Here is a 14,325-nt window from a genome sequence, read left to right on the forward strand (position 1 = left end):
CTTGAGAAGTTGTAGAGTTTCTGTCATCCACAGGCAATTAACTTTTGGAAAGCCATGAACACTTTGTAGATTGAATTCTCAAAAACTGTGGAGTCTTGCCCCAGAAATATACATACATGTGCCAAAATTGAAGAAGTTTAAGAATTCCCTCACATTCATCCATAATTCCCTGGGATAAGAACACCTGAATTAGTTTAACCTTGTTTTCCTGAGAAAACCTTAGAGCAAGATACATTATTCTACTTAATTGAACAACATTTCTTACTTTTGCAAAATTAGTCCCGTCACATGAGTGAAGTAACTCATCCAAGATTATAAAGCAAATTAAATGGCAGATCCAGGATAAAAATCAGGTCTTCTAATTCCCAAGACAACCTTCCTTCTCCCACATCCTTTGTTCACTTAGGTTTTAAAACCTGCTCAGTTTCCCACAATCCTGGTAGAAAGGAGGATCTCTATAACACACTTAGGCAAATCCCATGGAGGACTGAGGTATCTCCTGGGAATGCAACACTGAGAAAACACTTGGAGTAAAGTCAGGTTAAAAGGGATATGCTAAGTCCCCAACACCAGTTTTTCAATGGACAAGAGTTCATGTCAGCATCATATCCAGTTTGGGCAGTTCTTCTTTAATTAATCTTGGGCTGGTTTCTGATTATGGTCAAAACATCTGAAAGTCAAGACATTATTAATGTCTTACTCTGGTTTGGGAAGCAGTCATGAATCAAAGCCCTCCAGCAACCCCAGAAATAAGGGTGATGATATGTCTGAAAATAAGGAGGGTGAGGCATAAAGGTCAACAATATCAGAGCCCTGCAACTTATTTTCATGGTATTAATAGTAAGTAATCATTATTTTCTTTATTTGCCAGGAGGAACCTGTGACTCATGAGCAAAAGAGAACTATAGGATGCTTTTGTGTCTGAAAACACAGACAGAAAATTTAGATCTTTCTGGTTATTTAACAAAACAACTAAGTTGAATAGTCCTACCATTGGACCACGTGGTTGTTTGTACACTGGTTTTGGCTGGAAAGTCCCCCATAACTACCCTGTTTATGGGAGTCCTACTCATCCTCCTAGGTCCATCTCACATCTCACGCTACCCAGAGACACTGCCCCAAGTATCCCAGCCCAGGCTCATCTCATTCTTCTAGCAGCCCCTATGGTACTTTTATGTAGGACATAATTCAACAATATTTACCTACTGCTTAATAGAGCTCATTAACTGCTTCATGAATCTTGTTTCTCCACCAGATTATAAGGTATTCAAAGGCCAGAATCATGTTCCCAGTGCTGCTTCCTACTGTGCACTCTGATGGTATTCAAAACTTGTTTGTTGATTGACCGATTAAAATGAGAATATGGCCACTGTCCCGCCTGAATCTGGTTCAGCAGCATTCTCTTCAGAACAGAGTTAAGCTTTCCTGCCTGATGAACCTCTGCTGATGCTTCAAGATCTGGCTCAAAATGCTACATCCTCTACAACAGCCCCACTAACAGAGAAGTTCTGATAATTCCTCATCATACCAAATATCATGATATTTCTAAGGAGATGATGCCCGGAAGAACAGATCCCCCCACTCCTAAAATGATTGTTTTAATCCAAAAGTGCATTTTAAATGGTAATCAACATTATCGTACTATCATCTTTACCTGAGAGCTAAGAAAGCCAGTGAAAATTTTCAGAGTAATAAGTTGAGAAGAACTTTAAACATCATTTTTGTTAAATTATGGTCTAGCTATATAATAGAATACCATATAGCCATTCGAAATAAGATAGAAATACATGAAATGATGTCTAAAATATAATTTTACATGGTTAAAAAAACAAGTTGTAATTAAACAATACTGCTAATAAAATTACATTTTTATTTTTAAAATGTGTGCATGAATGCACATATACATGCATTCATATGTATTATACATGTGGAGAAAACATATGGAAGGATCCCTGAAAAAAAAAAAAATCATCATTCATGGTTCTCTGGCAGTGGAATTTGGAGCCTGGAAAAAGGAGGAGAACTAGGCCTTGAATGTCTCCTTTAGGCAATTTAGTACTGTTTTTCAGATTTTGCAGTAAGCATTACCTTTATTACTTATGTCATGTTAGAGTTGATTTTTTTTAATTTTCAAAAAAATTACCAGTCCAACTCTTTAACACTGTAACCTCATCTACCTCTCACTGCTCCTCCACACATTTGGGACCTCAGACAACCCATGTGACAGATGTTTCCTCCATGCTACTTTGACTAGTCCTCTTTCCTCATCCAGGAATGACCATCCCTCTCTGGTTTCTGCAGTGAACCCCTACTTGTCCTTCAAAGCCACTAAAAATCTCCTCTCCTCTGTGATGCTCCCAGGATGAATTAATTGTTTGCATTTCTATGTCCTCACAGAACTTTCCACATATCTCTGCTAGAACAGAGATGTATATATATATGTGTAAAACTACATATAAAAATTGTATCTGTCTTCCTCACTACAGTGAATTCCTTCAGGCCAGATCTGTCTTTATTTTGTTCATTTTTGGCACTATCTTTTGCAACTCATCACGTGGAGCTTGGGACACAGTACATACAGAAATGTTTGATGAATGCAAAAACTGCACGTCTGATCCTGAGATCCCTTCTCTGCAACCTTGGACCTTTCAAACACCCAGTCAATTCTAGGCAACAACCCGGTTATTGGTATTCTCAATAAAATGTAGCCTTGGACTCCTAGCCAAAAGATAAAACATTCACTTGTATCCTGTGTATTAACTTCAGATAATTTGATATCACAGCCTACTATAAGTCAACTCAAGGGAACCCTTTTGATTGAATTAATGAAATACAATAAAAATAGATGTTCCTATAGAAAACATCATGCAGAGGATCTCAGACAGGCTTCTTGGATGAACTTGACATAAAATTAGGGTGTTGTTTCCATTAAGTCCATATGTAACAAATTTTCTTTCCATGTTGATATTCAATAACTGACCTGATTTGAATGACCTCCCTGTTGTCAATTACACATTGCTTCTGTGTGAGAGCTTCATGTCCACTAGCTTCCATTACTGTTTACTGGACAGAAAAATGAATTCCAGGAGTCTCATCACCAACATAAACTCAAATAAAACCAGTAACCACAACACTGTAGAAATGGTTCTACATACCTTATTCTATTTAACTCTCATAAATGTTTCAAGAGGTAGGAATTTTTAATCCTACCTATGAAGAAGAAAACTGAGGACCAGGGAAGTTAGGTAATTTATATCAGGTCACAGAGCTACTAAATGGTAAGGCCCAGATTAGACTCCATTCCCTCGGCTCTTCTCATTAAGATATGTGCATATGTCATGTTATTAAGCCACATGACCTCCATCTAAAAGATGTGTACCCATCCAATTTCAAATGAGAGACCTTTCATAGTCATTAAAACACCAAAAATGGAGGATTTGTTTTTGCTGTGGCAGTCACAGATTTTCTTCCTTTTCTATCTTCCTTATTATCTTTCTTATCTATGTATGGCTATCTAGCCATACATGTATCTATTCATTCAACATTCATTGAGCACCTACAATTAACCAGACATTGTAGCAAGCAATTGGAGTGAATCGTGAACCCAAAAAGATAAATATGGGTTTCTGTGGCCCCAAGACAAGCTCATTGATATATAATGATTAGAACTCATTATCGGGTATAGTTAATTTTATCTGAGTAATTTTCTATTAAAATTGCTATGAATATGTGAATATTAATAGCCATCATTTATTGAGGACTTACTTATCTTCTAGGCATTGTTCTAAGAGTTTTACATGTAACTCATTTAATCCTCCCTGTAACTCCACACATTTGGTGACTTTTATTAATCCCACTTTAAAAATAAGGAAACTGAAGTACAGAGAAATGTGATACCCAAGGTCAGACAGCTAAGAAATGGCAAAGCTAGGATTAAAGCCCAGGCTGCCTGAACACAGAATGCTTGACCAATTATTTTATACAGTCTCTCCATTTAATATATTGGGTGCTGACTCTGGGGTCACCAGCATGAAAAAGGCATCATTCTTATCCTCAAGGAGTTAATGAAAAAAGCAGGCAAATAAACAGGTAGAACAATACAGAGTGGTAAGTGGGATGATAGGACGGGTGTGCAGGGAGGTGCAGGCACACAGAGAAGTGGTCCTGACAGCGTTTGCAATAACCCATCTACTATCCTCATGTGGACATAGCCCAGACTCTTCTCCTATGTCCAGAATTCATTCAGTGCCCAGAGATCTTGGTAAAGGAGAAAGATGGGAGAGGGAGAGACAAGAGGAACGATCAAGGAAAAGAGGGAGAAAAATCTTGAGAAAGGAGGCACATAAAAAAGTGCTTGCCCAACCATAGGGTTTTGTATTTGTGAGGCATTCCTATCCCTCAGAAATGCATACGTGCTTAGAAGAAAATGAGTAACTCTGGTCCTAATTGTTTCCCTACTCTTCTCCATAGTACCACGACAAACAGAAACGTTCTCCCCGCTTCGCACCCCTCAGTTACCCTGAGAGGCAATATGACGAAAATTAGGGATCCTAGGAAAGAAAGTGGACAAGTCCCTGCTACTCCAATATGTGGATGCACTCCCGATAAATCATGTAAATTATTCTCTCAGCCCTTTACATCGAATTTTCAGGTTGTTTTTAGTTTTCTGCAATTATAAAAGATGCTAGATTGGATATTTTTATACTTGCATTTTTGTACACCTTTTGACCATTTCCTAGAAAAGATCCCAGAATGGAATTACAAATTCAAAGGGTATATTCTTTTTTTAAACTCTTAATCCATATGGCAAAAACACTTCCCAAAAAGTAGTGACAAATTATATCCCATGGAGTATATTTGGGAATCCTTATCCAATCACACTTTCCCCAGCATTACTATACTTTTAAAACCTTTATTTTATTAGGAAAAAATGTAAGTTTTTCATTTAACTTTCATTTTTGGATTACCAGTGAAGTTAAATATAGTTTATAAGTTTATTAATCAACTGTATTAATTAAAACAATGCATATAAACCTAGTAGATGCTCAATAAAGCACGATTTTTTTTAATAATGAGTTCGAACATGATTTCACGGTTTCTGGCTATGTATATTTCTTCTTAGAATTTTAAATTTATTTATTTTTCTCATTTCCCTATTTGAAGTTTAGTGTTTTTTCTCAGTGAGCTTTTTATATATTAGGTATACTGATCCTTTGTTTTGAAGAAATGTCCAGGTTTTCAAGGATTATTGTCACTTATGGAACAATGCTATATAAAGGCATTATGCTTTACAAATATGACACTTTTTATTTGTCTCACTGATAAGGAAACAGAGGCTTAAAATGTGTATGTGTTTCCTCTTTTTTAGGTAAAACTTTTTATACGGTCAAATGCATAAATCTTACATGTACCATTTCATGAATTCTGACAAATGTATGCACCTGTGTCACACAAGTTTTTATTAAAATGTAGAATATTGTATCACTCTGAAAAATTCCTTTGCATACTTTTCTAATCAATATTGCCTTTACCCTATCCCAACCTTGAGAGGAAGCCATCGTCCTGGTTTAGAACTTCATATAAATGGAATCCTACAACATGTACTTTTTTTTTATTCTGGTCTCTTTCACCCAGCATCATGCCTTGGAGGTTTATTCATGCTGTTGTATCTGTCGGTGGAATGGGATATTAAAATGGCAAAAACTGAAATTACTTTTGCACCAAACCTATGCAATGACATGAGTGGCTGTGGCCGAGTAGCATTCTATTGTATGAATATACCAATTTGTTCATCCATTCACCTGTTGATGGATATTTGAGCTACTTCCAATTTTTTACTATTACAAATAAAGCTGACATAACATTCTTGTACAAGTATTTTGTGAATAAATGTTTTATTTCCTCTTGGACTTTATACATAGGATGGAATTGTTGAGTCATAGGGTATGTGCATGTGTAGTTTAATAAATAACTGCCAGATCTTTTTCCAAAGTTGTTATACTCATTTTCCCTTTTTTAACAACACAGGAAAATGTGCAAATATTATTATTTTTAAAAGCAGTATAAAAAACCACATATATAGTATAACCTTGTTAACCTTATTGTGTACTATATATATATTATATATATATATATATGCAAAAGGCTAGACAAATCTTTTCAAGTGTTAATAGAAATAATCTCTGCATACTAGGTTACAAATAATTTTCACTTTCTTTCTTGCGTTTTTCTAACTTGCAGCATCATGTATTACTTTGATACAATATAAATTTGTTTTTCTAACTACAGGAAAAAGAAATGTCAGTAGACTACTGGATCAAAATACTGTCTTCTATCCAAAAAGACCAAGAGATGCAAAGGATTAATCATGAACCCAGTTGCCCAGAGGTGGAAAAAAAAAAAATCTGTTGTGGTACAGTGAAGAAGCAACAAGTTATATGGTAAGGTTCATTCATAATTCACAAAACTGTTTATTGTGCAGGGTTTTTCTTGAATGCTTGAATTTGTGGTTAGGTAGAAGGACTTCTCTTCCCCTGCCTTTATTTATTCTCTGTGTTTATGTTGTGTTCCAGAGCTTTCTGCCTAGACAATAAGTCCTGTGTCTTGTTATTCTGAGGCAAGAACATAATAGATGCTCACTGTGTTTGTGGAAATACTGGACACTTCGTGGAAAGTACATTTGACGTGGTGGCCGTGTCTAAAACATAGTCATATCATTAATATCAATAATGTAGAAATTAAAGATACAATGGAATGCTTTTGCACAACATGAAAAATACCCAGTTACACATTGCATTGGAATGCAACTCCCCACTGCAGGCACAAGGAGGCTACTTAAACTTGAGAAACTGCTTGGAAGTCATTCTCAGTGTGATTATTCTTTATCTTCAAACAGAAACTCAGATTACAAGGAGTAACTTTTCCCTCAAGGAACAGTATCAAAAACTTTTAAGCAGACCATATGGCATTTGTCAAACGAGAGGGGGAAAAAAATCTCCCACTTCTGAGGGATATTTATTTTACCTGTCAGGTCTTTAAAGGAGAGATTATATATAATATCTCTTTTAATCTTCACACTCAAAAAGGTGTTCAATCTGCCTACTTGTCTCTGTGGAAGTGTGAACCTAGGCAATAAAATTACTTTTCTCCCACAGCATAGCATAGCATAGTTAGATACTTTTTATGAAGCTACCCTAAAGCAGGATGTTGAGAACCATGTGCAGGGATTTCAAAGTTTACTTGTTCTTCTAACTGGAATGCTGTAAAATCAGAAAGTTGTTAAACAGAAATAATATGGTAAAAAGAATGCAGATTCTGGAGCCAGAATCCTGCTTTGCTTCTAACAATATGTCCTAGTACAAATCACTTAGCTCCTCTGTGATTTAGCTTCTTCATCAGTAAAATATTATCAAAATTGTAATTACTTCATATAGTTGCTGTGACGACTGAGGGAGTAAAACTTTGTAAATGAGTGAACTCTTGCTTAAAACCATGCCCAGCACATAGTACTTTTAACCAAAGTAAGTTATTATTATTATATTTCTTTAGTACATGTCATTGAGATGTTCAGAGAAGTATGATTCATTCAGAATGATAAAGGAAAAATCTGCTTGAATTAATGAAAAATGTAGATTAAAAAATCTTTTTTTTAATCCATTATGTTACTTTCAAAAAGATACAGATATTTAAACTAAAGTAACTAAAAAGTATTAATGCTAAAAGTTTCATAAGGGGCATACTTCAAAAAATGGGTAAGTTAACAGTCTGCTTATAAATGAGCACATCCTTTGAAAAGTGTCTTCTATTAAGTAGGGTAAGTATTCCATCACATCACACCATTTATTTGGCTCCAGAACAATCATTTCCTCTACAGAAAGCAATTTCATAAAGTAAAAAAGCATCTTTAGGATAATTGATGCTAATCTCCCTCTTACTCAGGAAACCCTCACACCACCCGGGACTTGGTGTCACATGGATTCAGTGAGGAAAACTTACACTTCCATTTCAGTCCAGTCCATCTTTAGAAAGTGCTTCCTTAGATTAGGCTGAACTCTTCTTAAAATGTCCACTCTCTGTCACTGTTTTGTGGAGTTCCACTGAATGAATCATTCCTCTTTGTTTTGATAACTGTTCAAGAATTTGAAGACAGCTTTTGTATGCTTCCTTGAAATCTTCTCCAAGTGTAACAACCTCATTTTTTTGACTATTTTTCGTTGGCATGACTTTAGATGCATCATCTACCTTGGTACCTTGGTCCTTTTCTTCTGGACTCTCTCCTGTTTGACCTTTTTCCTCCTATATTCGGGTTACCAGAACTGAACATGAAACTCTGGGCATATTCTGATTAAAGCCATGCTTGTTCTGGACCCAGGATTGATCTTGATGTTTTGGTAGTCATATGACTCTCTTGACTTATACCAAGGTTAGCAGTACCACCCCCTCTTTTTTGCAGGGGTAAGGGGTACGTATTAGTCAGGGTTCTCCAGAGAAACAAAATCAATAGGGTGTGTGTGTGTGTGTGTGTGTGTGTGTACAGAAAGATTGATTGAGAGATTGAGAGACATAGTAATTTACAGGAATTGGCTCACACAACTATGGAGGTTGAGAAGTCTGAACGGGAATTGCTGATTGTGCAGTTCCATCTGGGTCTGAAGGCTTGAAAAGCAAGAAAACAGGGTGCAAGTCCCATCCAAGTCTCAGTCAGAAAACTAGTAGAGCCACTGGTGTAAGTCCCAATATAAGTCGGAGTCTGAAGGCAGGAGAAGAATGATGCCCCAGCTTAAAGACAGTCAGACAGAGAGAGATTTTTTTTTTTTTTTTTTTTTTTGAGATGGAATTTTGCTCTGTCGCCCAAGCTGGAGTGCAGTGGCAAGATCTCCACTCACTGCAAGCTCCACCTCCCGGGTTCACGTCATTCTCCTGCCTCAGCCTCCCGAGTAGCTGGGACTACAGGCGCCCGCCACCACACCCGGCTAATTTTTTGTATTTTTAGTAGAGACGGGGTTTCACAGTGTTAGCCAGGATGGTCTCGATCTCCTGACCTCGTGATCCACCCGCCTCAGCCTCCCAAAGTGCTGGGATTACAGGCGTGAGCCACCGTGCCCGGCCTTTTTTTTTTTTTTTTTTTAACTCAGTCTTTTATTTTATTCAGGTTTCCAACAAACCAGGTAAGGTCCTCCCACAGTGAGAAGAGCAAAAATCTGCTTTACGTAGTTTGCCAATTCAAATGTTAATCTCATCTAGAAAAACCCAGAAATGTTTAACCAAATATGGATGGTCACTCCATGGCCCATGCAAGTTGACACAAAATTAACCATCGCAGGGTGCTGTGTGCTGTGTCAGCTATATCTTTCCTACCTTCCACCTCAAATATTTTTACCAATCTATTACTGTTACAAGTATATTCATGTACTGTTACATGCATATGCATTTTACATCTACCCCTATTAGATTTTTTAAAATATTTTCCCCAGAGATTCATGTTCTGGGGATCTCAGATACTAGTTTCCTTATCATCATATTGGGTAGCATTGTGGAATTTCCACATGTAATATGGCTCAATGAGTCTTCTTCTAATACAAAATATGAAACTGGGAACTACCGAGAAGACTATCATATAGAAAGAATGCTTGGTTTCCATCCATCCCTTAATCAGTTGTTTCTGAGGTGGTCATTCATTATTATTATCTATCTAATTGTAGCACCAGTTGCCAACATATTCATAAGGTCTTAAAGATCTGGAATAAAATTTTGTCATACGTTCTTCTATTTGTAGGATTTTATAATCTTTAGTCAAGTACAGACACATTAGAAACACTGAAATGTGGATATACTATGTCTTTAGCATTTCCCTTGTTGACTAGTTTTGCAACCTTATTGAAAAAGAAGTTAGTCTGGCATGGCCAGTTCTCAGCGGACCCACTCTAGCCTCTAAGGTTCATAATCTATTTCTTTAATGATATTTTTGAGATTTTTGCCTAGGAACAAACTTTTAAGCCTATAATTAGTAGAATTTGCCCTCTTTCCTGTAAATATCTATGTAATGCCTTATCAAGTCATAAGTGGATTAATTCACCATTTGTCTTCCCAAAGTTAAATCATACAGTTTATTAAGGCTTCATTATTGATCAAAGAATATTACTTCTTCATGTCTTTGGGTGAATTAATTTATCTGCCCATGATTTTAGATTTGAGATTTCTTGGATATTAACTCAATCATGTAATATATTTGTTATCGATATCAGATCGGAAAAAAAAATGGGGAGGGAAAATTAAAATGCCTCTTTTACCTAAAGGCAAAGGACTGAAGGAAATAATCTTGATTTTCTTTTTGTACAAGGTCTGTATAGCTCAGGAGGCTTCATTAAAACACTTGTCTGGGACCACTTTAAGTCTTCCCTACTCTGTAATCCCGCCGTGATAGACTTAAACCTCACCAATATTCACATGTGTAAATCTGATTTTTCAGGATAGTAAGATTTGAAAGATACGCTGCATCAACAAATTAGAAAACTGAATTTCACAAACACATAAAATTGCTTTCATCAGGAGGTTTCTAAAACTGTAAGAAACCAAAAACGCAGAACAAGAAGGAGCTTCAAAATATGACTGTAACCACAAGTTTATGTGCAGAAACAACTTGCCCTTTGGGACCCTTTGGCCATGTCTCTTGACTACAATTCTCTTCCTGTTTTGGTATTGATTTCAAGCCTCCCTATTCTTCCTGTTCTTGCTTGGTTAAACGTTCTCATCACCCTGGTCTATTTCCTTGATTTCCTAGTTGATTATTTTCTGGCTCATGATGCAGACTTCCCTAAACTGGATTCTGGTCAAATTAACTTTTCTCCTCCAAACTTTGGTAGTGATCTTCTACCAGGAAGAAAAACATTTCCTCTCCTGGCTCAGAACAATCAATAATGCTCCCTCCCAGAAAATGAATGTCAATGGCTGTCCTACTCTCCCTGCTGATGGCTCTCATACTTATTAGTCCATCTCACATTTTAAGCCTTTATTCTACAAGCGAATTGGCAAAAACCAAGTCACTTTACATAAAAATGAGAATTACAGTAAAATTCAGCTTGTCTAATCTCAGCCCATTCAATCCATCTAGATGCACTAGAATAGGACTAACCATGTGATGATTTAGAAGAGCCAAGTTTTGTTCCTCTTTTTGTTTTTATTGTCCTTTGCCCTTAGTGAAGCTGTGGTATATCAATCTAGACAGCTCAATGGCAAGCATTGAGGCAAAGGCTAATGTGTGCTGTGTTAAATTCAGCCCCTGTTCCAGACACTGTTTGGCTTTCGACTGTGCAGATCACTGTATCCACTACTATGATCTTCATAACACTAAACAGCCAATCACGGTATTCGAAAGACACCAAAAAGTATTCTCTTACGCAAAGTTTGTGAGTGGTGAGGAGATGGTCTCTGCCTCAACAGTCAGCTGAAACTGTGGAATGTAGGGAAACCATACTCCCTATGCTCCTTCAAGGGTCATATCAGTGAAAAAAACTTTGTAGACCTGGCTTCCAATGGAGATTATATAGCTTGTGGAAGTGAGAATAACTCTCTCTACCTGTACTATAAAGGACTTTCTAAGACCTTGCTAACTTTTAAGTTTGATACAGTCAAAAGTGTTCTGGACAAAGACTGAAAAGGAGAAGATACAAATGAATAGGTTAGTGCTGTGTGCTGGAGGGCACTACCAGATGGAGATTCCAATGTGCTGATTGCTGCTAACAGTCAGGTACAATTAAAGTGCTAGAATTGGTATGAAGGGTTAACTCAAGTCAAATTGTACTTGATCCTGCTGAAATACATCTGCAGCTGACAATGAGAGAAGAAACAGAAAATGTCATGTAATGTCTCTCCCTAAAGTCATCAGGGTTTTGGATTTGTTTTCAATAGTTTTTCTTTTTCTCTTTTCCCTCCTTTATGACCTTCGAGACCTTGGGAATACCCAGCCAACTCTCCATCATCATTGTAACTCCATGGACGTTGCTGCTCTTGGTGGTGTGGTTATCTAATTTTTGTGGTAGAGAGACAAATTCTTTTGAATAAAAATAAATAACAACAAAAAATAAAAGTTTATTGAGAAAAAAAAAAGAAAAGCCATGTCAACTAAAGGTCAGATCTCTGGAATTAATCCTAGTTGTACTCTCTGAGTCCATGACAAACCATGTCTTCTCTTCAAGCCTCAGTTTTTCAATCTGTCTAAAAATATGGTTTGACCAGAAGGTTCTCAAGGTCCCCATTAACTTTCAAGTTCTTTGGATCTATGGATCTATTTTAAAGTTGTTCATTATTGATTAATAACATTCATGTGATAGCCTGATCCAAATATTAGCAGTATAGAGATGTAATCGCAACTTTGGAGGCAATGAAAGAATAGCAGTTCTTAAAGTAATCAAATCAATTTTTTTCTCTCTGTTTTTCCTGTTTACTTTTCCATTTCCCCAAATCTTAATGTATTGTGGTGAAGGAGGCACTCTTTCCTAGTGTTAATGGCAGTAAAGACTACTGCAAAATGTCATAACAATGCCTGTCCTCCACTGATCCAGTCCACATTTGCAGATGCAGGAGCTTGAGATAGTCATCCTAAATTCTGGATGCCTGTCCAAACCAAACCTCTAAGTTCTTGGACTTGGGCCCTTCTTTTAAGCTGAAATAAAAACTTGCACTTTCTTCCTGTCTCCAAAAACTTTTGGGTAAAACCAACCCGTAAATGCAAATAGACATCCTTTCACACACAATGTACACCTGTACATAGGCTTATACATGTGCCAGTAACTAGAAACTTCATCATACATTCATCCACCCTTCCAAAACATCAACAGAAGGCAAATTTTCTAGAATGTGAGGACGTCAATTTAAAATGAGCTACATTAATGAGGTTTCCAGGAGGCTTCTAAGCTGTTCCAGTGATGGCTTTGGCTAGAGTGACCCACTGCATAGTTTTGCCCATGATCTGATCACAGAGAGTTGTCTTTATTTATGTGCTGTGTTTGAATAGTGGAGACAGTTTGGCAGAGTTATGGATAAGAGATTTAACTGCCACATATCTTTAAATGCTAACAGCTTTTAACATTTTTTTCTATACAACATGCTATATTTATGAGACAATGAAGGGGTAGGGGTCTGAGGAAATAAAAACGAAGAGAGAATAAAGGAAGAGAACAGTAGGGAACTCTGGCCTTGATGGGACTGAAAATATTTTAGAACTCTCAATTCCATTCTGCTCTGAAAGCACCAGTTAGCTTTCCAAAAGTTTCCATTCATTATACTCCAGAGTTTGATGTAATCCAAAGTTTAAACAATATGTTCATTATATCTCTATTTACATACTCATTCAATCAGTAAACATACTTATTGAAAGTATATTCTATCCAGGGCATTATCTTAAGCACTGTAGAAAGTTTAAAGGTATATAGGGCATAGCTCTATCTTTTGACATCTGTCTAATGAGGAGATATAATAGATATGCATATGACTATAATACATCACTCTGCATTGGCAATTAATTATAGAAGAGGCATTTTTAAATACACATTAGGATGTAAGAGAATGGAATCCCAGGAAGAGAGAAAAGCATGAGCAAAAATGTGGAGGCAAAAAGTACCAGGCTATTTTAAGGAATGACTGAATCACTGTGTTTGGGTGTTACAGGAATGGAGGGGGGAAGTCTCGAAGAAGTATAAGCAGGCTGGGACGAGATATGAATGACTTTAAATCTTACACTGATGAGTCTGGCCTTTTTTACTAGAAATGAGAAGTTAGTGATATTTAGAGCAGGGAAGAGCATGAGCAGAGTGTTGCTTTCAGAAGGAAGAGTGATCTCAAGGCAAGGTGAAGGACTGATTGGAATAAGAAAGCTTAGCACCACAGTGACCAGTGAAGAGGCCCTTTCAGTTGACTTAGTGCAGGTAATAATGGCATCATCTAGGTGGATAAAGATTGGAAGGCAAAAAAAATTAATAACTACAAGAACAGGCCTGGGCCAATCAAACACCATATATGTAGAATGAGAGAGGAGTTATAGAAGACCCTGAAATTTTAAATGGGATGACAGGAACAATGTAGATCCATTGAGGGACAACTAGTAAGCGAGGGATGTTGACAGTCTTAATTTTAAACATGTAGGGAATTAGACAATATTTCTCTACATGCCTATGAGAGATCTCCCTTTTCAAACTTAGACTTCAATTGGGAAATAAGAAAGTCTGGGGATAACTTCTATTGTTTTTTTATAAACCCATTCTGAATTCCAAACAAGAAGGAAAACAGACGCAGTTCGTGTTTTCTTTTTCTAGTCACCAATTAAACTGA

At 36.8% G+C, this 14,325-nt stretch overlaps 1 pseudogene; it reads left to right on the forward strand.

Annotated features, from left to right (window-relative positions):
* LOC116475447 (E3 ubiquitin-protein ligase COP1-like) overlaps window positions 1-11,775 on the forward strand; it is a 147,658-nt pseudogene extending 135,883 nt beyond the window's left edge.
* Window positions 11,776-14,325: the final 2,550 nt, after the last annotated feature.

The sequence above is a fragment of the Hylobates moloch genome, unplaced genomic scaffold, assembly GCF_009828535.3.
Source record: "Hylobates moloch isolate HMO894 unplaced genomic scaffold, HMol_V3 SCAFFOLD_10, whole genome shotgun sequence".
Lineage (NCBI taxonomy): Eukaryota > Metazoa > Chordata > Mammalia > Primates > Hylobatidae > Hylobates > Hylobates moloch.